The sequence below is a fragment of the Zosterops lateralis genome, assembly GCF_965231275.1.
Source record: "Zosterops lateralis genome assembly, chromosome: 6".
In the NCBI taxonomy this organism is placed as follows: domain Eukaryota; kingdom Metazoa; phylum Chordata; class Aves; order Passeriformes; family Zosteropidae; genus Zosterops; species Zosterops lateralis.
In genome coordinates, this window is record NC_139761.1 from 39977027 (window position 1) to 40003914 (window position 26888).

Below are 26888 nucleotides of genomic sequence, written 5' to 3' on the forward strand. Positions count from 1 at the left end.
TGTAAGGCATTGTATTGTAAAGACAATAGTTAAACCAGTTACCAACTAGAGGTTAACTCAGTTTATCTGTGATCTGCTTCCTAAAAGGCATAGTCTGTGAATCATTAATATTAAATCTTATGCTTTGAATGATTCTACTAGCTGTCTAGAAAAAACCCCCAAACCATACCCAACAACCAGAAAAACCCAAAAAACAAATAATCTCCCAAACCAAGCAAGCAAGCAAACAACCAACCAATCTCAGCAGTCCATCCAACTCCCTCATCTACTTAAATTTTCTGGTTTGGTAATTTATAGGAGGTCTACATTTTCCTGCTCACTATAACTTCTCCATTTTAATGTTATGTGGAGTGTTTGGCTTCTGTTGCATTCTCTGTTTCAGAACAGATGTGCTAATCTTAAGATTTTCAAGATAAGATTTCCTGCCCCACCCTGTGTATCTGTCCTCCCTGAGCCAAGTCTGCCTTCTAACAGGATGGAGTATCTCACAAAAAGTGTTGTGTCAGTTGAGTTATATTTTTGTTTACTTTCCAAGATTTCCATCTAACCTTGATTTTATTCCCATAGTTTTTGTGTTAGTTTGCTAAGAAGCAGAAGTTTACAAGGAGGCTCTGGAGATATTCTACTGTTTGCCACCTTCTCCTCCCCGTGACCCTTTAGCTACCCACACTTGCCACTCATTCCTTTGGAGCTGTGATCTAGGTTGCCATTTGTAAGTCTTGTTATTTTATTAAAGAGGACAGTCTTTGCCTTTAATTTGCTCACTGGTGATTTGAATGACAGCAGAGTTTTAGCCTGCCAGGCTGGGAAGCACAGATGGCACTTCACATGGCTGAGAAAAAGTGGAACTCTGGGGAAAAGAAGCATATGTTTTCCTGGATTTGAGAGAGCTAAAAGAGGTCCAGTGCTTGAAGTGTTTTTCCAAATTTTCCCCAAATTTGCACTACACATGCAATAGTGTAATGCATTAGCAATGTCACTCTAGCATACACGAAACTTTGCAAAGTGAAAAATGTGGGCCTGCACATACTGAACAACAGTGATGTGTCTTCCAGGAGTAATGGGATGTGTCAGCTAGGGCCATGTAAATGAAAGGAAGAAATCAGTCAAATGGTTGGGCTGGTGTGTCTTGAAGGAGAGGAGCAGGAAAGAACTTGAGAACTGTGCAGTGTTACATAGGTTTATTACCTTCTGAGTCACCTACCTCCTGGCAAGTGGATAGGTTAAAAATATGTTTCTGTTTGGGATTTTTAAAATATAACTTAATTCTTCATTTGGCCCTTTAATATGTCCGTGCACTCTTCTGTGTACTGCATCAGTTTTGTAGAGTGTTCCGAGTTTGTGCCTTGAGGAACTATTATATGTCAAAATTTTAATATCGTGAAGAGATTTCATACCTTAAAACAACTATTTTATATTTTCTTCTGTATAGGATAGGGTATCATTACTTAATGATACTAAATTTTATTCCTAGTTGTTTGTGGTGTACTCTTAGAACAAGGTCAGAGTGGCAAAGAACTGTGACAAAGGGAAACAAGTGTGGGGAGATCTTTGTCTTTTATGCTTATTTTGATGACTATTGAGGAATAATGCTCCCAAATCTGGCTTGATTGAAAGTGGAATTTCATTGACCAACTTGCATGTCCTTCTCAAACCAGTGGTAATCACAGCTTGTTTGAAGGGGAATCTCCTATATCAAATTGAACTGCAGAAAGAATCCTGTGCACTTCTCTGCAAAACAGATGATTCCTGAGAGCTTTTTCTCTGTGCATTAGAAGTTTGATGATTTGACTTTGTACCTTGCATATACCTTTGTACCTTTTTTAGCTCTTAGCAGTATGAAATCTGAAGAAAAAAAATGCAACAAAACCAACCCCCAAACCACTCTATTATGTATATAGAAAACTCTATATGATTTTCTTAATATATACACTTAAAAGATTAGCTTTCCTTCTGTCTCTGTGGGATGTTTTTCTTTCCATATTTGTTTCAGGAAATTTGCTTAGTACCAGCATTTATCAGTGTTACCAGACAGATGGACTGATGGATATAGGAGAAATTAAATTCAGTTTTTCAGTTATATACCTACTTCTCCATTAGAAACATACATTATCTCTTAAAACTGGAAAAAATCATGTTCTGAGGCTCACTTTTAGAGGCTTAGAGAATTTTCCATTTCTTTTTCTTTACCAATTTACTGATTTTGTTTGTTGGTTTGTTTGTTTTAAGTGGTTTTGTTTTGTTTAAGTGTTTTAAGTTGTTTAAAATAGATTATTTTCATGCAGTGCTCTCCCTAACGTAGGCTCAGTCACTTCTCTTGAAACTCGGAGCTGTAGAGCCAGCAGTGGAATATGTGGGTGACTATACTAAATTAGCTGGTCTGTGTGCTTCAGAAATTGCTTGTACTAGGGAAGGTAGGATTATCATGATTAGGAGCAGATTCATGTGTTTGGAGTAATAGAAAGTGTTTAATAAATAGAAAAAAAAAAAAAAAGATTGCAAATTCATGTACTTGAGCACTGATGAGAACTCCTGATAGAACTAGGCTGGTGACAAGAGGCAGATTGCTGTTGTATCATCCAGCTCTTGATCTGCTTCCTTCTCAGACTATGTGGCTTGGTGAGAGTAACATGATTCTAAACCCCACTAGCTGGTTTCTAGATTTTAAAAACAGATTGTTAGGACCAGCCAATAAAGCATTCATCAATTTACATTTAGATTGGCATTAGCTCTGATCACAGTCACACTTGGAGAAGAGCAAGTCATTTGGATAAGAAAGAACTGTTAGTGTGATGAAGCTGAACTTGCCCTTCTTAAAGGAGAAGAAAGACATTTGGCAAGTAAGACCTGGGAAGAAATAACAATAGTCTTTATTGGGTGGGAAGGCATATATGGGAGAGAAACATCTGAAAATAGATATATCTGAGGCATAAATTTAGGAACAAATCTTGTTTGAAAATCAGAGGATGAGGTCTAGTCTCAGTAATGGGGAGAAACTCAGTGGCTCGAGATGATCTTTTGCATATTTATGTAAGAGTACCTTGTAAAATGATAAGGTTGATCCTGGACTCACAAATTAAAAAGGAACATTTGAGATTTCCTGGTAGTACAGTAACAGAAATCTCTGAAAATGGGGGTAGAGCAGATAAAGAATTATTAGATTGTTATTTGTCCTAAAGTTTTCAGTTTTATGAATGCTTGGAGCTACATCTGGTATCCTGTGCATATCCAAAGAGAATATTTATTGTTTACATTTTTTCACTTCTTAGTGTATAGTTATCTTCTTCTGAAGTGGAGACAATTTGCTATTCTCTAAAGGTGGGGTTTTAAGTGATGCGTCTGGTCTGCCCTATGGTATCGGGAAAGTAGTCCTGGCCTGGCATATGGGTTAGTGTCTGTGTTCAGAATTAAATCAGTTTGCCCCAGTCAAATGGAGAAGGGATGGGAGAAGTGTTTCCTTTTTTCTTTCTCCTTGCTGCAACCCTCTGTATTCCTAAGATGATGCAGGTATTTTCATCTAATATTTCTGTAGTTGCAGTCACTAAATTATGGCATCCTTGAGCTCTATTACCTTGCTCTTGTGCTTTCAAATTTTGTGTCTTTTTAAAATGCAACTTAAAGTATATGAAAATTTTTGATTAAATGTTTTGGACTCAGTTTTGGTTGTAATGCAGGAGACTGGATTGAACACTGCAGATGTTATTGAATCCTTTATAAAGATACATTTTTTTTTTTTTTACAAATAGTTTAATTAAAAAAAAAGAAAAAAGATAATGACTAGTCTGTGTACATCGAGCATTCAAAGTCAGAATTGGGTGTATAACTAGAATTTCCTATTCATAAGATTGCTTCATGACGTTTATTTCCAAAAAGATCTGTGTAAGAGGGCAAATTTATCTGGAGAGAACCACTGTCTAATTAGTGATATTTGTAAATACTCTTGAAGTGGTTGAAACACAAATGTAAAGATTTTTTTAAAATACTTTCAGTTTTTACATTACGAATAGAATTCAAATCTCAGGGATTTATTTGCAATACTAGCCTGTAAATTTGTGAAATTTTGGTAGTTTTGAATGTTTCATAGTAGGCTGGCTGTTTTAAGATAATCATAATTTCTGTAAAGTGACTGTCTATTCTTTTTATGGAACAGTTGGAAAAAAAACCCAAAGAGCTTTATTTCTGTCCTCTTAGTAATGTAAGTCATGGTGATTTGCCCAGCCTGGTAGGACTGGAAGGCCTTTTGGTACTGCTTGCAATTCTATTGCTTACAAATAAATCAACTTGTAAATTTAGTAATAGTTCTTCTTGTTATATGAAATGTCAATATTTCCACTTCATGTTTACCATGAGCCAATTGGTCTAAATCTATTTTTCCTTATGTATGGCTCACATAATGTACTACCTTCTACTTGTTAATGAGGTTGGAAAGATGAATTTGTAAGAAAATACATGACAATGCTTCATACAAAAGTAACAGTAAGCATCCTTCTAGACCATGCTCTGATGTGTTCCCTGTAGGGCTACCCCTTGGGACATGTGGACTCCAAAATTTGTTCTGCTTGGCTCCTTGAGTCACCTTCAGCTGAAAGTTTCACCTCTCCATTTTTGTGAAGGAGGCAGTGTAGCTGATTTGATGAGAGCTACAATAAAAGAACAAGTTATTTTTTCTGATGTTACTTTTTATACATGGAGTAACTGGGTTGTATTTTTTTTGTTTGAATTTCTGAGGTACTTTATCACAGCAAAAGCTATAACCTTTTCATTGAGTGCCTTAGCCAAAGTATACCCAAACTATCCATCTCAAATAGAAGTGAAAATAGGCTGTCTCCTTATTTCCCTCAGGCTTTCTGTTTTTGGAAGTTCATGGGCTCTGACTTTGTAGGTGCTGATTACTTTAAATAATTTATTACATGAATAGGAAAACACTGAATTCAGATTTGTTTTTTATCACTGTTGCTGCTTTTGAGAGCTTTAGGGTTGCCAGTTCATCTTGTTCATTTAGCAGTACAGCTGCTGAAGCTTCTCTTTGAAATAGAAAATCACTTAATTTTTATTCAAAAATAAGACTAATTTGCCAGAATTCTCATTGCAGTAAAAGTCAGTTATCTGAAGCGTTTATAATTTTTTTTTCTTTTGTTCCTGTTCCTGGAACTATTGTTGCTTTAATTGGTTTCCTGTTTATTTCTTTTTTCTTTTTCTTGCTTTCATTCCTTTCCTTGAAGTCAGGTTCACAAATAAGCTTTTTCAACAACCAAATTATTGCTGTTTCAGAGTCTGATAGTGCAGCTTGTGATTGCTTTTCTGTTAAATGGCCAGGAATCAAAGTTTAGTTTGCTGCCATTCTGAATTAGTGAGGTAACTATTAGGAAATGATGTGCAAACTCCATGCCTTGATAATTCCAAAGTAAGATTTTGTTTAAGACAATTGTTTCTTCACTGAAAGAGTTGTCAAGCACTCCAATAGGCTGCTTGGTGAAGCTGTTGAGCATCCATCCCTGGGTGAATTTGGAAGATATGTAGCTGTGCCTCTTAAGAACATGGTTTAGTGGTGGGCTTAGCAGCAGTTGGTTTATGGCTGGGCTTGATGATCTTAAAGGTCTTTACTAACCTAAATGATTCTGTGATAAAAACTAATGATCTTTTCTTCTTCTACTTTCAGAGGATTGCCTATGCTTCAAAATGAAAGTGAGGAAGAAGGATCCCCAAAAGTATTAATTTGACCAATAATTATTGCTTGAAAGTAAGTACTTCTCATTCTTTGTGGTGTTGCCTTCACAACTGAAAACTGCTCTTCTGTTGATAAGCCTTTGTCAGCTGAGAAAAGGAAATTGCAAAAGAGAGGTCAGGTCCTTCACTTTTCACTGATCATTGACAAAATGGGTCAATCAGATACCCGTTTCACCTTTTGTTTCTCCTTACACCTATTTCTCTACCTTCTCTTTGCCTCTCATCTCTAAAAAGAGAAATTCTTTGCTAGGTTCATTATGTACTCTCTGTGTTATGTACAAAATCCTGTATTTCTTTGGCAGTATTTTTGTGCCCTTTCCATCTGTATTGCAGATATGACATGTATTTCTCAGAGATAAGCTGTGCTTCTGCAGAGGCTGGGCACAGGCTCTACTCCATGAAGTTTTTCAAGAGTTATAAGCAACTAAGCTGTTGTGAGTGGAAAGTATTGTGTGTTCTGGGATACCCCAGATCCAGTGCTAGTTAATACTTCAAATTCCTATGGCCTGGGAAGGTCCCATAATAGTTATGTTTAAGGACACATTTTTTTTTTTAATTTAAATAAAACTTAGCAGAAAGGTAACTCTCTTCGTTTTGAGAAGAATGCTTAAAGAATAAAGTGAATTCACTGAAAGATGAATTTGGGTGTGAACTTGGAAACCAAGCATACTATGTCATTATTCTTTTTTTGGTGCAACTGTAGAAAAGACTGTTATAATCAGTATTCTTAATTATGATAAGAAAGTTGTGAAAATTTCTTAAACTTCTGCATTTGTACAGATTAGACTAAGAGTTCATGCAAATTTGTTGCAGATTTGATGCTTTTACAATTCACCCAACCTAACTAGTGGTTGTCAAGCTGGCAACATCTAAAGTGCTCTCAATTATTTTGATTTATTTTGTGCACTTATAATACTAGAAGTACTGTGGTACTGTAAGAGTTCAATGAATTGTTGATTTAAAAAAAAAAAAAAAAAAGGAAAAAAATAAGTGAGATTTCAAATAATGTTCTAGGGACCTTCTGGCAAGGCCAGAACAAAGAATATGGTGATAGCTTTCTAAGTGTCCAGGTAGGTGTCTTGAAACTGGGTTAGCTGTTGTGACTGCTTCCTATTGGTGAGAGGACTTGTTTCCAGTTCTGACCCCAGCAGTTTGTGGTAATGCTCATGGTTTGACTTTGAGGAAGAACAGGCTTCTGTGGAAGCTTCAGACTAGAAGTGGCTAATCTTGCCAGATCCCTCCCAGCCAGTGCAGTTAGTTGGAATGCTTTATTGGTATTAAGTAGAAACAATGAGGGGAAAAATATTTTAGCAGGTAACTAGGAAACTGTAACAGTCTTTCCCCCACTCTACCCTCCAACTCTCCAGCCCAATGTGTAGTATCTGTGTGCTCCAGGCTCTGAAAATGAATGAAAAGTAGAAGAACTTTCATGACTTCTCAAAACCTCACTTGTAGTCAGAATTGGCTGGTCCCTTGTACGTGACGTTATGTAATACAACAATTTGTATCTTGATTTGAAGTTTTGTAAATTAAAGTTTGTTTCTCTGTGAAAGCCTGCTTGCAGGCATGAATGCATATGTAATTACTTACTTTTGTACTTCCTGTTGTTCAGTGTTCACACTAACTTGATTTTTCTGGAAGCTGTGGTGATGACTGTCTTTAGCAGAGACCTGTTCCCTCCTTTAGCAAGAATGAGGCACAGTGGTTGAGAAGTGCATGAAACCTCTTCTTGCCTTTTCTGTTTAGTTTGTGTGGGAGGGTAATTAAAAGGATTTGTGCAGGTCTATAAACTGCAGTGCCTGGAGCTATAGTTAAGCCAGTGGTTTGATACATGCATTGCTCAACTACTGAGGGAAGTTGAGCAGTAGAGGAAAGCTGGTTTGGGCTAGGTGTCTAGGTAAGATCTAGGTAGTGCTGGTGGGTTGAGACAAGTAACTGAGCACTATAGTGAAGGTGATATCTTTCCTGTATTCCTTGATTGTGCAATCCATGGATTGTGTTGGATTCCTGCTTCTGGTCACATTTTGTAACAAGCTGTATTTGGAATTATTTTCTGCTATCACAGTCTGGCTTGGGAAAACTGTATTACCGTCCATATACTTATTTAATATTTTTTCCTGATTCTTTTCAGATATAAAAATGTTTCCATGGTAGCCTTTCCTTTTTTTTTTTTTTTTTTTTTTTTTTCCCAAGTCATGTTTCACACTTAGTCTAATCCATTCCATCTATGAACTGCTGTTCTGTAGTTTGTTGAGAAATAAAGATCAAATCAATGTTTTTTATTGCATTCTAAAACACTTTCTTATCCTTTCTTGGATATTCTGTAAGTTAGATTAATCTGTGATAGGCTTTTCAAGATAAACTAATCTCTGGAAAAGGCCTGTATATCTTGAGTTTTATTTATTGTACGGGCACCTAAAGTCTCGGATAGATATTCTCTGTTTCTACATATCTAAATGGATCAGTGTATGATTCTTGTTGGAAAATACCTTTTCAGGAGGATAAGTTGCTGATTTGGCAACTGCCATTTTATCAGGACTGTCTCTCTTAGGTTCTGGAGTGTCTGTGATCTTACTTGCTACTTTCCCTCTTGCCTGAGGATCAGCAAAGTCTGTTTCTTGTTCTAACACTTGGCTTCAGTGTGCTCTTCTATCCTGGTAGGCATTTAGCTTGGATTCTTCTTTGAAAGATTGCTTCCTGCTCCTCTGTCTCTCTGAACTCTATTCTTTGTTAAAAGTGTTCTAGATAAGTCATTTCTGATGCAGCAGCACAAACAACAGTCTTTTATGTTTTTCTTTTCAAGAAAAGAGGATGCTAATGGATCCATTGACACACGTTTACTGCAGTGAAAAATGATACAAGGCTGAGACACTGTGGAGAGGTTGGAAGACTGGAGGAGAATTTAACATGAAGCCAGAAATTAGAATGAGCAGGGAAAAATGGGTTTCAAGCCGTTTAAGGGCAAACTTAAAATACTGCTTTTAAATTAAAGGAAAAGAGAACAGACGATTCCAGGATAAGGAATGGCTGAGAGTTCTGAAGAGAGAGATTGAGGGTTAAGAGCTGACCTTAAATTGAGGGTATCATGCACAAAAAGTAGTTCTGAGAATATAACATCACACCACGATGAGTAAATGAAAGTGCTGTCATTCAGCACTGTAAAAGTGATGTAAATCTCTCTGCACAACCTAGGATAGAAAAGGAGTCAACTAGGTCATTGTATCCAATTTGGAACTGTACCCTTAAAGCAAGCAAAGAAATCAAAATTATCTTGCTAAATTGGAGAGTCCAGAAGAAAATAATATTGAAAATATAATGCTTGATCCAAGATCTGTGAGGAGAGGTTGAAATAATAAGAGGCTGATTAAGGAGCAAAATTTTTTCCCTGCTTAATTGTCTATCTCTTTTGTGAATGAAGCATAGGGAGAACAGCTTTTTGCAAAAGGTGCTGAGAAGAAGTGCAGGATCTCTTTCTGCATATTGCAGTGGTTTTTATTTCAAAAATTTTTTAGCTTAAATACTTCCAATGGACCAAATAACATTTCATCTCAAATGCATCTAAGTTTAAACTTAAATAGTCCAAATCTAAAACATCAACTGAAAATTTGGAAAAAAACCTAGGCATGATAACTGGTGGATATTATTTGGCTTTAAATTATTATTATTTTTACAGCATCTGAAAAGCCAAATTTCAGATACCACTGGTAGTCTGTACCTTTAAAAATGTCTAGGGTTAGTCTGTTACACAAAACTAAACTTTTGTGTTGGCACATTGTTTAAAGGGACAAGATCAGAGGAAATAGCCAGGCAAGAAGTTTCCTGCTTCACAAGTTCTTTCAGTTAAATAGGTGAGGGTGTACATCACAGGGTTTTTAAAATCTTGTTTTTAGTATGAAATACAGAGAGATATTGTAGGTGTGACAAATGTATCTGTGAGTTAGAAATTTTTATTTAACATTATCATTTTTAGATGAAATGATAGAGGAGGAGATAGTCTTGCACGTTCTGTTGCTAAGTGAAAGAAATTGTAGTTGTCACTGGGAGAACAAGATGTGGATAAATGTCAAGGCAGATTCTACAGTATAGAAATATTCTGCAGTTGTTTTGGCTTTGCTCTTTTTAAAATGATGTAATTGTACTACACTGATAATTCAGTACTTCTTTATTGTTTGGATTATATTAAATAGTGGTTAATAAACACTTCTGAAATTGGCAGATCCTGTTAGCATAGGAAACTTCATTTAATTGTTTTTGCACCTCAGTCTTAGTGGGGTTTTTTTGTTACTTCATTTGTTCTTAAATAAATGTTGAAATAAGCCAAGTCTAAGGGGAATGAGAAAAATTAGATGCTTGTCAGTATGAGGAAAAAAACCTAATCAAGACAGAGGTTAATTATAGGGTGATTCACTTGAAACTGATCCTAATGATACTGTCTTTTAATTAGATTGATTTTGCCTAAGCATATTTGCTGTAACTCATGTTAACTGTATTAAAATTGGTTAATGAATCAAAAAACCTGTCAGTAAGGAGGGAACTTTCAAACTCTAAGGAAGGCTCCCTCATTGCTACATGGCAGGAGGTTCTTGGTCATTTGCTTTAGCTCTTGGGAAGAATACATTGCTTCTAATAAATGTCTAAGTTTGATAGAAAGAGATCACTAACTGTTAAATTGCTTGGCAAGTTGAACTGGAAAGTATTTGGATAGAGCCAAATGTGTGATTCCAGGTCTAGAGACCAATGGTAGATTGCACTTATCAATTAGAGACAATGGTTTTGAATAACACACCCAGTAGAAGGAATGTAGGGGAGGAGATGTTAACTGCTGTGTATACAATATTAATGGACTGTGGTGAGTGTATAATGGCTAGTTTAGGGTTCCCAAGATTAATCAGAAATAGTCTTAAGAGTTTTAAAAGAGAGTGTAAAAAAGCAGGTTCTGGGAAAGTGTTCTTCTTCATTTAAGAAGCTTGTTCTGTTGAAGTGTTATTTGAGAAGTTTTGAAGATTTGAACTTTAATCCTATATGAAAAAGCATTGGTGAGAGCTGAAAACAGAGGTTTGGTAACTAAGTACTTGAGCAATTTGTCTGGAAATCATTTGTTCTCTCTCATTCTTTCTTTTAATGTTTGAATCTCATGGATGGTTTTAGTAAAATGTGCCTTTTCTTGGAGAATATGTGTGGTGCTGATGCAAGAAATAGGAGAAAATGTATGATCATTGGATCACAAAGTAAAGATGGTAGTCATGATGTATTAGAGTGCAACAGGACAGTATAGTAGAATATACACATTATTAGATGGAAAGAAAACAAGGATTGCCATTGGTCTTGCACAGGGAGCTGAGACCTAATGTTGTGGCTCAGGAAACATAGATAACTACAGACTACTACAGAGGAATTCCAGTTCAATTCCTGGTGCAAATCCCAGTCCATATTCGCCTCTGGGGGAGCAGGATATTAATATACCCTTACCCAAGTCAGCATGTTACTGGTAACATTTTTCACAAGTACTGTGTAAAATACAATGTGTCAAAACAACAGGAATATAAAGCTGTGAAATCCATCCTTGTTTCAAGGCATTTCCAGCTCCTTTTCTGCCAGCCAAATGCATTTTCAGGCATCATGTTGCATCTTCTTATGCAGTAGTTGTATTATTCCTTTCTCCTTTCTATATGGTGTATAGATTTTTCACCTGTCGAGCTAATGGTAGAATCCTTCTCAATGAATGTCGACTTTGCAATTCTGCCACTGAACATGTTCCTTTCCAGGAAATATGCTAATGTTTTCACAAAGTTCCATTTTTAACAGACTGCTTTTTGCACCTTCCTTCCCAACCATATTAATATTTGTGGTATTATTATTTTTCTTTTTAACCATGGAAAAGTACTCTTTTCCCCTGTGTGCCTCAGATTGGCTTAGGAGGGCAGAACACCTGTGTGTGTCTCTCTCCTCTTGATTCATCACGGTGTAGAAATTCCCTGGTCTTGAAGTGTGCTTTTTCCTGCATGTTACTTTGCTGGGCAAAGGTCATGTTTTTAGCATCTCTAAATGTATGAGAATAACTATTTTCTTTATATTTCCCTTCAAGAGGGGGGTAGTCTGGAATTGCAAACTTCTGGAGGGCAATCCTTCCATTTCGCAGCATTGTCCAAGGACTTTGACTGTGTTGCAGAGTTACGCACAGTTGTGTTTGGCACGAACATGGTCTGAAGGGTGTGAGGAGATTGCTGATAGTCCTGTAAGTGTAAGAGTGAATGAACTTACAACTCAGTGCTTTTCTCACAAACCTGAAAGCACCACTCAGCACTCTGCAGGTGGTCAGTGAATACTTAAAGCAGTTGATGGTTTTTGTGCACCATCTGTGTCATGCATCCTTTCTTCTTAATTATCTTTTCATTTCAGTGTGTTTTGGTGCTTGCTGAAGTCAAACAAATACGGAAAAATTATGTATGTTATTGTTACATGTTCATAACACTCCTCTGAGAAGAATTCATGTGTCTTCTGGAGAGTGGCTGAATGAAAACTGGTGCGATGAGCCACATGTATTTTATAAAGGGTACACTAAAAAGCCACTAATGAAGTTGTGGGAAGTGGACTCTTGAGTCCTCATAATTTCCTGAATGCTGTGATTAGCATCCCACAGAGCATTGTGAAACAGTTCATTAATCATAGTCAGCGATAAAGAAGGCTCTGGAATGTCAGCTGTATTATGCACCTTTCTGTGGTTACAAGATCTTGGGAACAGGGACCAGAATATTTACAAAAACAAGTGTGTGTGTGCTGAGACCCCTCTTAGCAGCAGTATGACAATTAATGCTTTCTGGAATAAAGGGAATAAAACTTTTTCTAGTGTAGCAATACTATTAGAATAGGTTCTTAAGTTATTTTGCTAAAAATGTTTTATTATATTTGTATTTTTCTGTTACTAAACTATTTCTATTTTAAATTAACATTCACATTAGAAATGCTTGCACTGCACTAATTTTGTCCCACTGATTCCATTCAAACAATTCATCTAGTTGTGTTCAGTTTGCTGATCTACATGTTTTATTATTATTTTGTAATGTTCTGTCCTAGTGTTCCAGATATTCCAGAAAACTAATTTACATATACCTGGAATCTCTGTTTTCAGTTAATAATTGTTGCTGTTAACTAATGTGTATTTCTTAAAATACGTTCTGATGTAAAATGATCTGTATGGTGAATATGAATTACTAAGCTCCATTGGATGGGAAAAATTAATGTGGATATTTTTGGAAGTTATTTTGCAAAAACTGAAAAGTGAATATTCATTCTACATCAGTGCTACATAGTTTATTTGAAACGGTATATTTCTGAAAACTAGTACTGTTTTAAAGCATACACTTGGAGTCAGAGGTCACTAAATCAGAAGTGTTCCACCAATCCCTAGATTTTTCAGCTAGCAGCTTATATTTAGTTTTGTCTCTTTAGTCCTATAGCAGTATTGTACCCCAGAGAGTGTTATTAGGATGTGACACCTATGAAAAATAATCTCTGAGTTTGGGAGAATTTTACGGCAACATATATTAGAGTGGGCTAATGTTTTGTTGTCTCACTAGAGGAGGAAGCATAGCTTGAAGCAAGGTCAAGAGAAAGGAAAACTTGAGCTCTGTTCAGAAAATCAGTGGAATGTAGTTCATGCATTGGCTTCAGAAAGTATCTTAATAACATAAGCTTTCCACCTCTCATTCTGCTTTTTTCTTCTTTTTGGAGCACTGATCTTTCAGTCTTGAACTCTGCAATCCCTTGAATTTGGCAGAACTTGAGGGTTTTTCCATTTATCTTCTGTCAAAGGATTGCTTATCACCTGCTTTTCATTTATTCTTTTGGATCAACTTTTTCATAATTTAGTAACTGTAACTGTTGTAAACATCATCTAGAGATGGAGTTGATGGCAGAGAGAATGGGGTATTTCTTGGTGCATGCCAAATATGAGTAGGTTTTGTGTGATTTCCTAAAAATCTATGGGTTTTCTCCAGATCTCTGTGCAGTGAGACTCAAATCTCTTCTGTAAAGAAGCATCAGAAAAATTAATTGATAGCTTGATACAGAAAATAAACAGAGCTTTGATGAAATTCAGTACCCATGTGCATGTATGTGCTCTTTCCATGTAGTTGCTCACTAAGTCATTGACAACTATTTCTGTTGCTATCTTGTATTTCTATGGTATTTTAATCTGTGCCATTTCTTCAGAGATGTCAGGAGCATGTTATGTATCCATATGCACACAGAAAAGAATTTTTAAAAGAATTTTTATCTATGCCCTTTTTAGCTGTCATAGTATGAAGAAATGTTTTTTTCTGTTTTGTTCACATCTACAGTACTTTTTCTAAAATGTAATTTATTCTGGTACTCTGCTTAAGGATGTAACTTTTTTTGGTCTAATTCCTGCCCTGTTATGATGAGTAATCAAGTGTTTCTTTCATCTCGAATGATTGTTGTGTTTATGAATTGATTATCTTTCTTCAGCTGCTAAATTTCTCATTTCTGTTTCTCAGAGTGTTCAATGTTCTTCAAAGCAAGAAGATATTTACCTTTTTTTTGCTCTGTTCCTCTGGCCCAGTTCATGCAGTCAAATTGTGGAGAGGGTTCTAGATTTTTTTGCCTGTGAGCCTGTTTTTACCTTTCTCCACCTGTCATTTAATTAGACAAGATTAAGGAAAGAAATACACAAATGCATTTTTCCTAAGCAAACAGGGAAGACAAATTATTTCATAGCAAGCTAACAACCAAATAATTAATAAATGTTTTGGTTTTATTAAAATATCAAATATATTATTTTTGGGGTGATTTGGATGAACTAGTTAAAAATTGATTCCATTCCCCCATTTTCTTGTTCGTAAGTCTCCTCAGACATTTTAAAATAATGATTCTCATTTCTAGAAAGCTCAGAACTGTACATTAAGAATGTTTTGGCGGTGTGAGATTGTATTGCTGTGTCCTGTTTCTTGTCTTTTTATTGGAATCCTAACATTCAGTGTGTTTGATCTATAATTTTCTTGGTCAAGCAGAGAAAATCTGAGAGAATGGTGCAGAAGAGAATAGTCAGCTCAATGCTTAAAACATTAAAATGTCCCAAACCAAAAAACAATCAAACTAACAAAAAAGAAAAAAAACCCCAAAACCAGAAAACCAAACCAACAACAACAAAAAAAAAATCCCCAAAAACCAAACCAAAACTTGTAGCCAAGCTGTTCCAAAAGTCTCTGTTGCATGTCAAAAACCTTTTTCTACAGGATTGCAAAATGATGGCCCACATTGCTCCAATAAGTGTGACTCTCTCATATACCTTCATCTTATTGATTATATTTCTGTGCTAGGATCAGAGCCTATTAATTCTATATATAGAACTGGCTTCCTTGTGTAGCTGTTGCTTATATTGGTCTTGACACCAAGAAACTAGAAGGTTCTCTTTAACCTTATTTTACAAGAATTCCAAAGGTGGTCTTTGAGGTAAAAGATGTCTTAAGTTTAACTCCTGTAAAACACAACCATGAAAAGAGTTATTTGATATGTGTTCCAGTATGGTGTGTTGAAGAAGAGCCAATGTAGAGGTGACCTGATCAACAAACTATGATTAAACTGCCTGTTTTTGGCAAGGCTTTTCAACAATTGCTTTTAGAAAAATGAAATTTCAGGGAGAAAAGAGAAACAGGGTTTTTTTGTGAATTTGTAATGCCATAATGGAATAAAAAAACACCAGAATATATGGTTATTTTCATAATGGTAACAGTCTAATACAAGCTTTCATCTTATCCTGCTCAAGGGCCTGTGCTGGGGTCATGTGTACTTCATCACAAGGATAAATTGTCTGGAAAACAGAGTCTCTTGAGCTTTCCTGGATAGAACCTATATAGGAAACTTCAGCATTGTATTTACAACCAAATAATCTTGGCATAATGTTTTCATTTTAATTCTTATTTTGTGTGTGTGCTTCTCTAATATAAATAGGGAGTGAAGGAAGTTAGAAGTGACTACATATTGAGATTTAGGAAGAAATCTTCCTATGGTTGGGTAATGAAAAAAAATTTTTCATTTCTGTGAACATATGACTATATGATACGTGTTACTCAGTACAGTGTGTGTAGTAATGGATCCATTTAAAGCAAATTAGGGTCATGTGGTTTTTTAAAGTACCAGTGTTGAATTTTTGATCACCTGATGCTGTCTTAGACATTCATCTACCATCATTGCCGTAAAAAAGAATATACTACTAGAATATTTAAAACACGTATTCTATTCCATGCGTGCTTTTAAAAAGCTTAACTTCTTGTGTATGACTGAAATGAATAAACATCTCCATGCTCATTTTTGGATCTAAATTACTTATTTATCTCTTGCACCAGCTGTGTAAATTACAGTGGTATAAACAGAGTGTATGAAATTTTTCTTCTATCAGTTGTTGTATCGAGAGTTTTTTCTGGGGAAGTCTTATGAAATCAATCAATAAATATTTAGACTATTTATAAGTGATGTTGTATAAAAGTAGGAAGTAGTGGTTCTTTTTATATGTCATTAGGGAACCTTTTTGTAATGTTTTATATTTCTGTGAAATAATGAGTAAATGTATAAATTATATGCCTATCATTCCATCATTTTTCCAAAGACAACGAAGATATTTTACTACATATCTGGTATTTGAAAATAAGATTCTGAAAATTAGCTAATTTAGCCAATAAACACATCCTGGGCTCGTACAGTAGTAGGATGTTGTGATACTGCATTAATTTTTTGATTAGTGTCTGGTTACTCTTAACTGTCTTTCTCTCAATATTGCTGTCTTTAATATTGATTTGAAATGTGTTTAGTAAGTGGATAGCAAAATTCACCTTGCCATCATATTCTGGTAGCTATTTTGTTAGTTTCATTTATTTAAGAATCTTTACATCAGTTTTAACCTCCTGATATAAGGAAACTGGTGTCCATCACCACTATCCTTCAGAAAAGTGATGGTTATATTGTGAAGTACTACATCTTGCCACCATACCTGTAAATATTTTAAACTGCTAAAGAATTATATTGATCATAGCAAAATACTTATTCACTTGTGTTGAAGAAACACTTTGGTAGTGAAGATAGCAATGACAGCAGGAATTAGTGATGCTGCTCTAGGTGAAAATAAAAAGCACAACATTCTTGTTTAACTGTGACGTTATAGTTTATTGAAGGAATTTATTACTTTGTTTTGTTCTGAAGTTAAAAAGGAGAAATGTTATTGCAATATTTTTGCACATCTTCTGAAAGAAATGCAACTTGAATATTCCTTCTGCCATACAAGCTATTTAACTTCATAAAGGCTAAGATTTTTCTCCAAATAAGTGTAGTGGCAGCTACTAACAGTCTTGAATTCATTTATGGGGAATTAATCAGCACTTCAAAAGGTGGCTGAACAGACCATAAAACTGTTTTTCAGAAGAACCAGTTATCATAACATTTTCAGCCTCAGGTAATGTTATTATTATTGCTCAGCATCTCAAAAAACAGACACCAATGTCTTCCTATTAGTATTACATTTCAAGTTGGTGCTTTTATGAAAAATCTGAAAACAGCAAGTTATGTGGTCCAAGATTATTTAGGTTTATATCAAATATAAAATAGCTGTGAGTAGAGGAGACAATTAGAATTGCATCTGAAATACTGTAATGATATTTTGATTCTCATGTCTTTGCAAACAATTGGATGTTTGCAAGTTACAGAGGTTGAGAAAAAGAAGATTGTAAAATACATGTTGCATTGCAAATTTTAAATCTGTAAAATACAGGTTGAATTTTACAGGTTAAAATTTACAATCGTTTACAGATTGTCAAATGCAGTGAGAATTTTGGTTGCTGTTTGATTCAGTCTCTATGAAAGCATATGTATATGTAGCAGACAAAAGCTGCTGGAGAGCTGATGTATCTGAAAAGTTCAAGTGAGCATAAGGAATCTGTTCTGAAGAAAGAATCTCAGTGCTCGTTATGTGTAGTGATGGGTGGAGTGCAGGGAGAAGATCAGTTACCACTTTATCAGTGTTATTTGTCCAATTTTCAGTTCTTGTTTCCCCATGTACTACACTTTTGGGATATATGAATAGTGAAGATAAAGAATTTTTAGAATTTAAAACATAGCGTTCCCTGAACTTTGAACATGTTTTAGTATTATCTAAATGTACTTTTTTTTCCCTCTGACTGACTCGAAATGCAATGCTTTGTGATTTCGTACATTTGAAATGAAGCCTCTGGATTTTACTGTTTTGGCAATCTAATTTTTTTCTTCTATATAATGTGGCAAGAAAACGGGTCTGGGACTATTGGGATGCAATATTGGAGAATGCAATGTTGGTATTTCTTGGGCTTTTCTGCCTTATACACAGTAATTGTACTTAGTAAATAGTTAATTTATTTGACATCAGTTACAGAAATGGATGTAAATAAAAAAAGGAAAAAATTAATACTTTTCCTCCAAATTGATGATTGGATGTTGTTCTGAAAAGATAAGAAATAGTTCAGACCAACTTTTAGAAAAGGAAAATGTGTGAAATTACATAGGTAGTATGAGGTTCTGTTTTGTTTCTGAGAATTCTTCTGTATTGATTGCAGCTGACACTTTGGATGTGTGTGGATGCTTCTGTGAATGCTGGTTGCAGGATCAGGATCTAAGTTAGGGGTGCAAAGCAGGAACAGTAAGTCCTTTGAATACAGGACTTAATTATCCCAGCAGCAGTACGTGACACCCTGGGAGCACTTTTATTTATTACACTGTTCTGAAAAGTGCAGTCTGCCTGTGTTTTAACTAGTACATATACAGATGAAATGATGAGGTTCTTATATTAAAACATGAATACAAAGTGTTCACATGCACAGATTTCATTAGGATATAAAAATCACATACAATTACAAAATTTCTTTGATCTTGTTTTCCTAATAGACTCCTTTTTGGAGCCTTTAACTGTATTTGTACTAATAATGCCCTGTTAGTTTGGAGAAGAACATAGTAATTACTGCATTTACAAAACTTATTGTTGGGAGTTTTTAATTGATTTGTTATGAGGGATGGAAAGCTCTCTGATTAGAACAAAGTTACAGACAGAATGTAATAGGTTTGTTTCCTCTAGCTCCAATACTGATTGTTATATAAACTACAGGTAAAATGTTAAGCTTCATGTTTTAGTTTACCATCCAAGCATCTTTCATAACATTTCTTTTGTACAAATGCTTGTGTTATTTCATCTTCCTTTGTTTCACATGACTGGTCACATATTGTGACTTCTTTCTTTCTATGCTTTACTGCTACTTTTCATAAGAAGAAGGGTGTGAGATAAAGCAATCTTAAAAGTAGAATTTATTTTCTTTATTATATATTTAATCTGTATTAACATTGACATGGTAAGGCTTAGTTTTGAAAAAGTTTTCCCTAAATTCTCTAGCAGTGTGGGTTTGCTGTGTATCTGCAGAATTTAACTCTTGCTACCTACTTCCAAATGCGTACACATGCATCATGTCATTCCAGCCAACTCCCAAATAATTGCTTTTGAAATTCTTGCAGTAAAGGTGTTCTCCCTAGCTCTGGTGCTTCAGAAGTTCAAGTTTATTATATTAGGTGTCTTGAAGACTCTTAAGAACAAAATCGAAGCTCTATCAGAATGGGCTGAGTTCCATGGCACTGTTCATTTACTGTATTTTGTTGCAATTTTCTTCACCTTTTTCCTTCATTTACTGAAAAGATGTTCAGTAATGACCATACCTACATAAGATCCAGTCAGAAGTAGTCATGTTTAAATTAATGTGATCTGAGCTTTTGTTTGAAAAGCCTCCCTGTCCTACTCAAATGTCAGCAGTAGTTATCTGTAGAAGTGGAAGCAAGCAGCCATGACTCTTCTAGGTTACTTTCTGAACTTCCAGGACTTGGATTCTTCCAAGACAGATGCAGTATTGTATCCATGGATGGACTTTTGTAGAAAAAAATATTTAAGTCTGCTTTCTTTAACATATCAAATTCTTTAAACTAAAACATTTTAATTACAGTGAATTTCACAATCTAGAAGTGCCTTCTGAAAATCCTAATATTCTACATCAACTAGCTCTCCCTAATTCCACCCTAATTTAGTTTATAAAACTTAGTCACCTTCTGAGGCATGACATCCCTTACAAAAACAATGTTCTTTATTTCCCGGTATCTGGTATTAATTGATGTGCTTATTGTTTCTGATGAGTATAGTAGTTTCCTAGCTGCAAAAATTCTTCTGTCATCTTCTTTGTGAATAAAGATTTCAATGTAGGCATTGAATAGAATTCCTTCTGTTAACTACTAATACATTTATTTAATTTAACTTTCCTGCTGTGGTCTTGTATTCAATGTGCTGTAATAATCAACTCAAACGTAATTTGCACTTATGGAATCTATGTCAAGTCTTTCACTTCCATTGTGCTTTAAAAATATTTGATACAGCTTTTATACATGTAAGAATTGGCTTCTCAAAACTTCTGTAGGCTGTCAATTTCGTATTTTCCAATTAAGTTTCATCACCACTTCTCTGCTTGGTTTATTTGTGTCACAGGGAGCAAAAACTTGGTCATTGATATTTTATACTTGGTAATTTTATTTTGATATTTTATTTTTATTAAAAAAATACAAATTTTTTAGATTGTAAATTAAATGTTAAAAATTGTACTCCAAAGACTTTTTGCTGCTTCTGATGTTGTTACTGGAAGTGATTGTGGACTTGAAGTGACCAGCTCCTTTCCAACATTTTCTAAAAGGCTATCTAGTTTTTTTTAAATTCTATCTTTATACTCAGCAGTCACTTCACCACAGAGCACTCACTAGTATTAAACAGCTTGTTATCTTATATGGGTGATATTTTATACATTATTGTATAACCTGTCTTTTATCCTTTAGAATCCCTGTTAGTCTCCGCATAAGAAGGATGTTGGTATCATCTACTTATGGGACCATTTCTTTTCTAAAAATTTTCTTGAGACTGCCTTGACTTGTGAGCCCAGAGTGCTGAAATTATTAAAATTTTTGTTCAGTGTAGATGTGGCACTTTGGGATGTGGTTTGGTGTGGACTTGGCAATGCTGGATTAATTGTTGGACTGCATGATCTTAGAGGTCTTTTCCAACTTAAAAACTTCAGTGATTGTATGATTTTACTTATCTGTCTAGAATATTTTGATTTTAGCAAAACCAACTTCAGAAACCAGTGTTTCACTTCTAAAGGTCCTCACTTACCTACCTCAACATAAATAATCACATGTATAGTGCAGCATGACGAGGTAGCCTCTGCCCTCTAATCTTCTGCTGCCATTTGTTATAGTCTTCAATTTTCAAGTTGGGTAGCAGGCTGATTTTCTTCTTTCATTGTTGCTTTTTAATTTGTGAGTAATTTAGGGGCTAGAGATGTAGATCCTTTATGCTCCTCTTTCTGAACTGAACTCTAAATGCCATCCAGACTCTCCTTTAAGTTACTAGGAGATTCTGTCCTGAGACTCAGTTTGCTAAAGGAGGGTTGCTTGCTTTAAAAAGAATACAAAGATTTATAAACCAAAAGCCTACTATCTGTGTTTGGGCCTTAGCCAGACTCTTGAATAAAAAAGAGTTTGTGGAGTGTGTGTGACTCTTGCAGGAGACAGCTCAGAACCATGGAGAGCTCTTTTCAATTCCAGTATAGGGAATAATGGGCATCCTTGATTTTTTCTTGTTAATATTGCTAAAATTAGCCTGAGCTATTCAGAAATGAAGGAAGCTGAAGGGCTTGAAAAAACCAACACTGAAAATAGGAACAAGAATGTAATACCTGTTATAAAAGAGTAGGTGGAAAAAGCCTAACTTGTAAGTTAAGGAATTGTGAGATATTACTGGAGAACAGCTAAACATTGGAGCCACTGGCACAATCACATCCTCATTATAATGTGTTCACCACAAAGGAAAACACTGCTTTTCTTCCAAATAATAAGTTTATACACAATTATTCTGTGAGGTAAATGGCTGTGTTGCTATGTAGGTTTGCTTAGGAAACAGTAAGGATAATATGATTTTAGGTTTTTCCTATAAGTACTTGACTTCCAAATTGATTCAAACAGTGCTTTCAAATCCTGCATTTTGTTACTTATTATCAGTCTGAAATACTTGAATGGGATTTCACTAGAATTATCTTTGTGAACATAAGAAAATTGAGCTTTTAAGTCCTTTGTTACTGTGAAGTATTATATTGCTTTAATAATTACAGATTTCATATGGAAAATTAATCTAAAATCTTATTTTTAGAATTTTTAGCTAATAAAATAAAGTATTCTTTGGTAAAAAAAACACCAAGCTTGCTTTAATTGCTGTAGAAAAAGTTATATATATCTGGGCACATAGACACAAAAATCCCATCTTACATATAAAAAAAATAGCTCATTCATTAAAGCTGATATTTGCTAACACTTGCCATGGTTTGACAGCAAATTTATGCATTAGCGATAGCTTTTATAAATAAAAATGGGGAAGTTCTGATTAACAGTGTAAACTTAAAGTATTAAGTTTAAAAGGACATAAAAGGAGCTAAGCAAGAAGCTAATACTGTCAAAGGTGTTTTAAACTCAGTACGTTTTAAACTCACCTGTCATTTTTCCTTAATAATGTGTCACACCAATTTTGAGAGGAAAAGGCATTGGCAGCATTATGTGAAGTTTTGACTTGCAACTTCACAGCTCTATTTTATTCATAGCCTTACTATTGTGCAGAGGGCTTTGAGTTGTTCAGTTCCTTCACTTTTAAACAAATGGATAGATCTTAGATCAGTGGTACCCTTGAATCATGGTGATAGTGAGGATCACATGCAGAAAGCAATCAATTTTTGGTGCCATGGAGCTCTACAAAAGCTCTAAACCAGTGTGAATTAGACAGCATGAACCTATATGCTAATGCAAGTAAATTGTTTCCTATGCTTGAATTAGCACACTAGGTACCTTTTTTAAATGTTTTTTAATGTGTAAAGTTCTGTATCCCAAGTAAAAAAAAAACAAACTGGAGTGCCAAGGGAAATTTTTACAAATTAAGATTTGCGTATTTTGGCTGAATGGAATTAAAGTTGAGGCAGATACTTCTTTATCATACAGCAATATTACTGTTTGCAGTCTCAGTAAAATTTGTCTTGCTCTAATAAAACTACTGCATAAAACATTGTTCAATCTGAACTAGAAAATGGTGATAGAAAGCAAGTCTGATTATTTAGTTAATGATCCCATTTGACATTCTTTCCCTGATGTGGCCCACTCAAAACTGTATTCTGGCATTTCTGTCAAATCACCCAGTCTCCAAGCCTGCCATATATAAGAAGAAAGTATTTTAGCTCAGTTCTGTGACTTTTTTTTTCCCCCAGCATCTGAATACCATATAGCTTTCACTATGCTTTGATTTTGCAAAACCTCCTGGTTGCAAATATCACTTCGGTTTTCTTATGGCTGCCAAGTGTCATGCATTTTTGCATAACTATTACAAACTCAGCAGCTCTCTCATCTGCCTGTTTTTCATCTTGATTTATAAACATCCAGCTGAGTTGTGGACAGACTGATGTTAAGTTTCCTGGTTATTAGATTTTTTCATGTTGCTTTGATGCCAGCCAAAGGAGGAAAGATCTTACCTCTGATCTTGCTTCTGATGTTTGCAGCCATTAAGGAATGACACGGGGAGGCAACTGGAAAAGAAAATTTAGTGGAGCGCTTCAGCAGAAACAAGAATGAAAAAGTCAAATATTACCTTAAGGTTGTCCATTGTTTTTTTTTCTCCCTCTCTGTTCCTTTCCCAAGTTATCCATATTCTACAGATAGGGAGCTGCACTTTCCCCAAGAAGAGGGAGCTGTACTTTGGTCCCAGATGAGCCCTGAAACAGGAGGCAAATCTTCTATTAAGTTTTGTTAAGAAAGGAATGCACCATTTCTGTTTGTTAACTCTCAAATGACTAATGCAGGGCAGAAATCCCTTTTCTCTTCAGCTTCTTGATTCAACTATTGTGTATTTTTGAAAGCATTTTTGGTGCTTCAGTTAAAAGGGAATGAGCAATTTGGAATCCATTAATGAAGTCATTATTATAATGTTTTTCAGTAGCTGTTTCCTTTATCTGTTTTGGACTTACACATTTAGAACTACTTTTTCCTACCTCATGAGCCAAATATATCTACATGGAACTCCTAATCCCCAGATTTCATTGTGTGTTTTATTTGCAAGTGTAAGAAACAATTCAATGTCACAAATTCTTTCTTTTTATCACATAAGTTATGTCCTTCTAACTTCCACAGTCTGTTCTTTTATTCATTGCTTCCAAAAATTCTCTTTCTGTTTTTTTTTTTTTTTTTTTTTTTTTGGAATGAGGCTTCTACAAGGGTTATCAGTAGATTATTAACTTACTACTGTGGAGGAAGATAATCATGCTTAATGTTAGAATGAGGGGTTTCAATTTTTATTATTCATCGACTGTGATTATATTAGAATAGGATTGTATGGAGTCAATACAGTAAGTCAACAAGAAGAAGTATACCTTTACTATCATGTGATTCTTCTGTTCATTTTCTGAGGCAATTTTTATTTTACAAAGACATTTCATTAGTTCAGATTAAATAGAGTAACTTCTCACTTCACTGTGTTTCTGGTTAATGTATTATCTTAATAGTTAAAAAGGACTGTAAAAGTGAAGATTGTTTTATCCATATATATCCATATATATAATTTCCTTGGAGGAGTGCATTGTTTCTGCAATTCACTCTTTTATCTTTCTAAAAGAAGAATCACCACTAAGTTTTTGTCTGTTTGACAGAAAATCTTGTATATATTTGACCAGTACACTGCTCTTTTTCTTTCGAGGTACAATTCTCTCTTTTGTTCAAAATGACATCAATTTTAAAAAAAAGAGAAATTACTGTATCACTTTTGAAGTTTTAAAATGTAATATGTTACAAGAATCATGAGCACTTATATTTGTTACTGTGTCTAATATAGAGCGCTTATTATTTTCAAACTGTATTTGTTACTGTTGGTGTGCTGTTGTTTCTTTTATCTAGTTTAGAAAAGTAATTACTTCTGATTAGATTCTTAACTCCTGATAAACCTTTCAAGGTCAATGTTCTATGTATAGCTTTAGCTTAAAAGCCCCTGAGTGCTGAGGGTACGGACATCTCTGAGCCACTGCTCTTGTGATAACTGAACCTTTAGGTGTTCACATAGCATAATTTTGAGGAATGTTGGGCCTCTGATACTAAAAATTACCTAAATTGGTGTTTTGATTGGTTTTTAGCTCTGACCAGAAGCTATGTAGTTGAAGTAGGATTAGTACTTAATTCCATTGTGTTTTTTGTTATTGTGTGTGTGTGTGTTTTGCGTTTTTTTTTCCTCCAGTACAAATAAATTTAGTAACTACAGGGGCACAGGACCCTGAGTTTGCCATAATTTTTATGTGGTACACCTTAGGTGTTCTCTGTGTAATTAGCTCCTCAAAGGAAACCAAATGTTTTTTAACTGAAAAGGTGCCAAGATTTATTAGGATAACAGTTAGGATAATTAACACTTTAAGTATTGCAAACTCAGTGAATAGGGAAGAAAGAAGAACAGGGAAAATTTTTACAAGGTTTTTCTCTGCCCACATTGCAACTCTAAGTGTACTGTTGCTTCTACTTGCTCACAGTTAGTTCAGTGCCTTTAAGCCTTGAACTAAATGAAGAAAACTTATGTTTCTTTGGAAGATAGCAGGAATTTCCTTGAAATTTTGGAAGTTGTATTCTTTTGCTGTGGAATACTTTTAAAGAGCTGTTCAATTTATTTGTGGTTTGTTTTCTCCAAATCTCCAGATCTGTGATTTCTCCAGTGATTATTCTAGTGACTTTTAAAATTTTGATTAAAAGAAAATTATTTCCAAGGTTTCCTTAACGTAGTCATAATTTTTATAAATGATAAAAATACATGAATGATAAAAGATATAAAAATATTTGAATAATATTCTATTAATTTAATTAAAATTAAGGGTGAATATTCTATCTTGGATTTTTTTTTTCCCATTTCAAAGTTTTGCCTGGTATTTTGAGCAAGGAATAATGTTTAGAGATGGGGAAACAATTATTTGACAAAACTGCTAAATAGCTGAACTGCTTTAATTGATTATGCAGATTTATATCTTTCATTCAACATGTATAACATCTTTCAGCTGCAAATTTGATGGTATCTGTAAATATTAATGAATCAACTTCAAACATAATTTTGAAGTTGGCAAATATTAACAAGGGAAAATGGGGGCTGCTGAGACTGACTTGTAAAATTTACTCATTAAATCAATACAGAGCCTAAAATATTCTTTGATTTAATTCTTTGGTTGCTAGATCACATTGTCTCTAATCTAGATATAATAAAAGATAGTAGTTAAAAATGTTCCGATTGAATGATTGATCTTTGTAGATAATCCATGATTAGCTAAATAACAAGTAGAAAATGTGATATTTTAAAAGAAAAAATTAGATTCTTTCTCACTGTTATGATAAAGAGTAAATCAAAAGGAACTTATTCTTACAGAATGTGAAATAAAAGGGACTTTGTTTTTTTTTTTTTTGTTTCAAACAGTTACTAATTTCACTGACCTCTGGAATAGTGGAATTACATGTTAATCTCCAACCTCCATGATGCAGTTGTGTTTATTTCCTGCTGTCACGGAGAGGGTAAGCCATTCTTCATATGTGTTATGAAGTCAGGATTTTTTAAAATGTACTGCTGTCTATGTGACCCATAAAATACGTTGTACATTTGTGTGCTATGCCTTTTAGAATAACATGTTTTTACACACCAAAAGCTGTACGAGTTCTTTTATTTCATGGAATCACATCATAGCTGGCTTTGGAAAGTTTCTTTGGGGATCTCCTAGTCCGACACCAATGATCAAGGTAGGGTTGATTAGAGTGCATTGCTTGAGTCTTTGCCCAGCTTCCAGGGATGGAGACTTCACTGACACTTTTTGCTGCACTTTCACCAGTGTGACCATGTGACAGACTAAATACAAGGAATTTAATCCAATCTAACATATTGCATAAAATAAGCTATCATGGGAAGTTTTAACAATGAACTGTTCTGTTGATCAGGAAAAACAAATAACTAGAAATTGTCCTGCAGTTTTCTTTTTCTAGAAATTTTGATTCAATCTTTT

The 26888-nt window shown here is 34.7% G+C and overlaps 1 protein-coding gene and 1 long non-coding RNA gene across 10 annotated transcripts in view; one reads left to right on the plus strand and one right to left on the minus strand.

The window, feature by feature from the left end:
* The window catches only part of FUT8 (fucosyltransferase 8), a 102263-nt gene that overhangs the window by 15165 nt on the left and 60210 nt on the right, over positions 1-26888 (plus strand). For 4 of the 7 annotated variants that reach the window (XM_083863676.1, XM_083863681.1, XM_083863682.1 and 1 more), the window contains exons 2-3: positions 5660-5740; positions 26312-26406. The gene's annotated coding sequence lies outside the window, so the exon portion shown is untranslated. Of the gene's footprint in view, positions 1-2751; positions 2841-3937; positions 5741-26311; positions 26407-26511; positions 26629-26888 lie in introns of those variants that run through there. The other 3 variants (XM_083863680.1, XM_083863678.1, XM_083863677.1) reach the window with 3 other exon arrangements.
* On the minus strand, positions 11968-23578 carry LOC310910720. 3 transcript variants are annotated; one of them, XR_014590390.1, is made up of 4 exons: positions 23468-23578; positions 23352-23405; positions 14280-14378; positions 11968-13753 (listed from the first exon to the last, which is right to left on the minus strand). It is a non-coding gene; the product is annotated as an uncharacterized lncRNA (long non-coding RNA). The 3 variants fall into 3 exon arrangements; XR_014590389.1 differs by lacking the exon at positions 23352-23405; XR_014590391.1 differs by lacking the exon at positions 23468-23578 and having other exon boundaries at positions 23352-23460.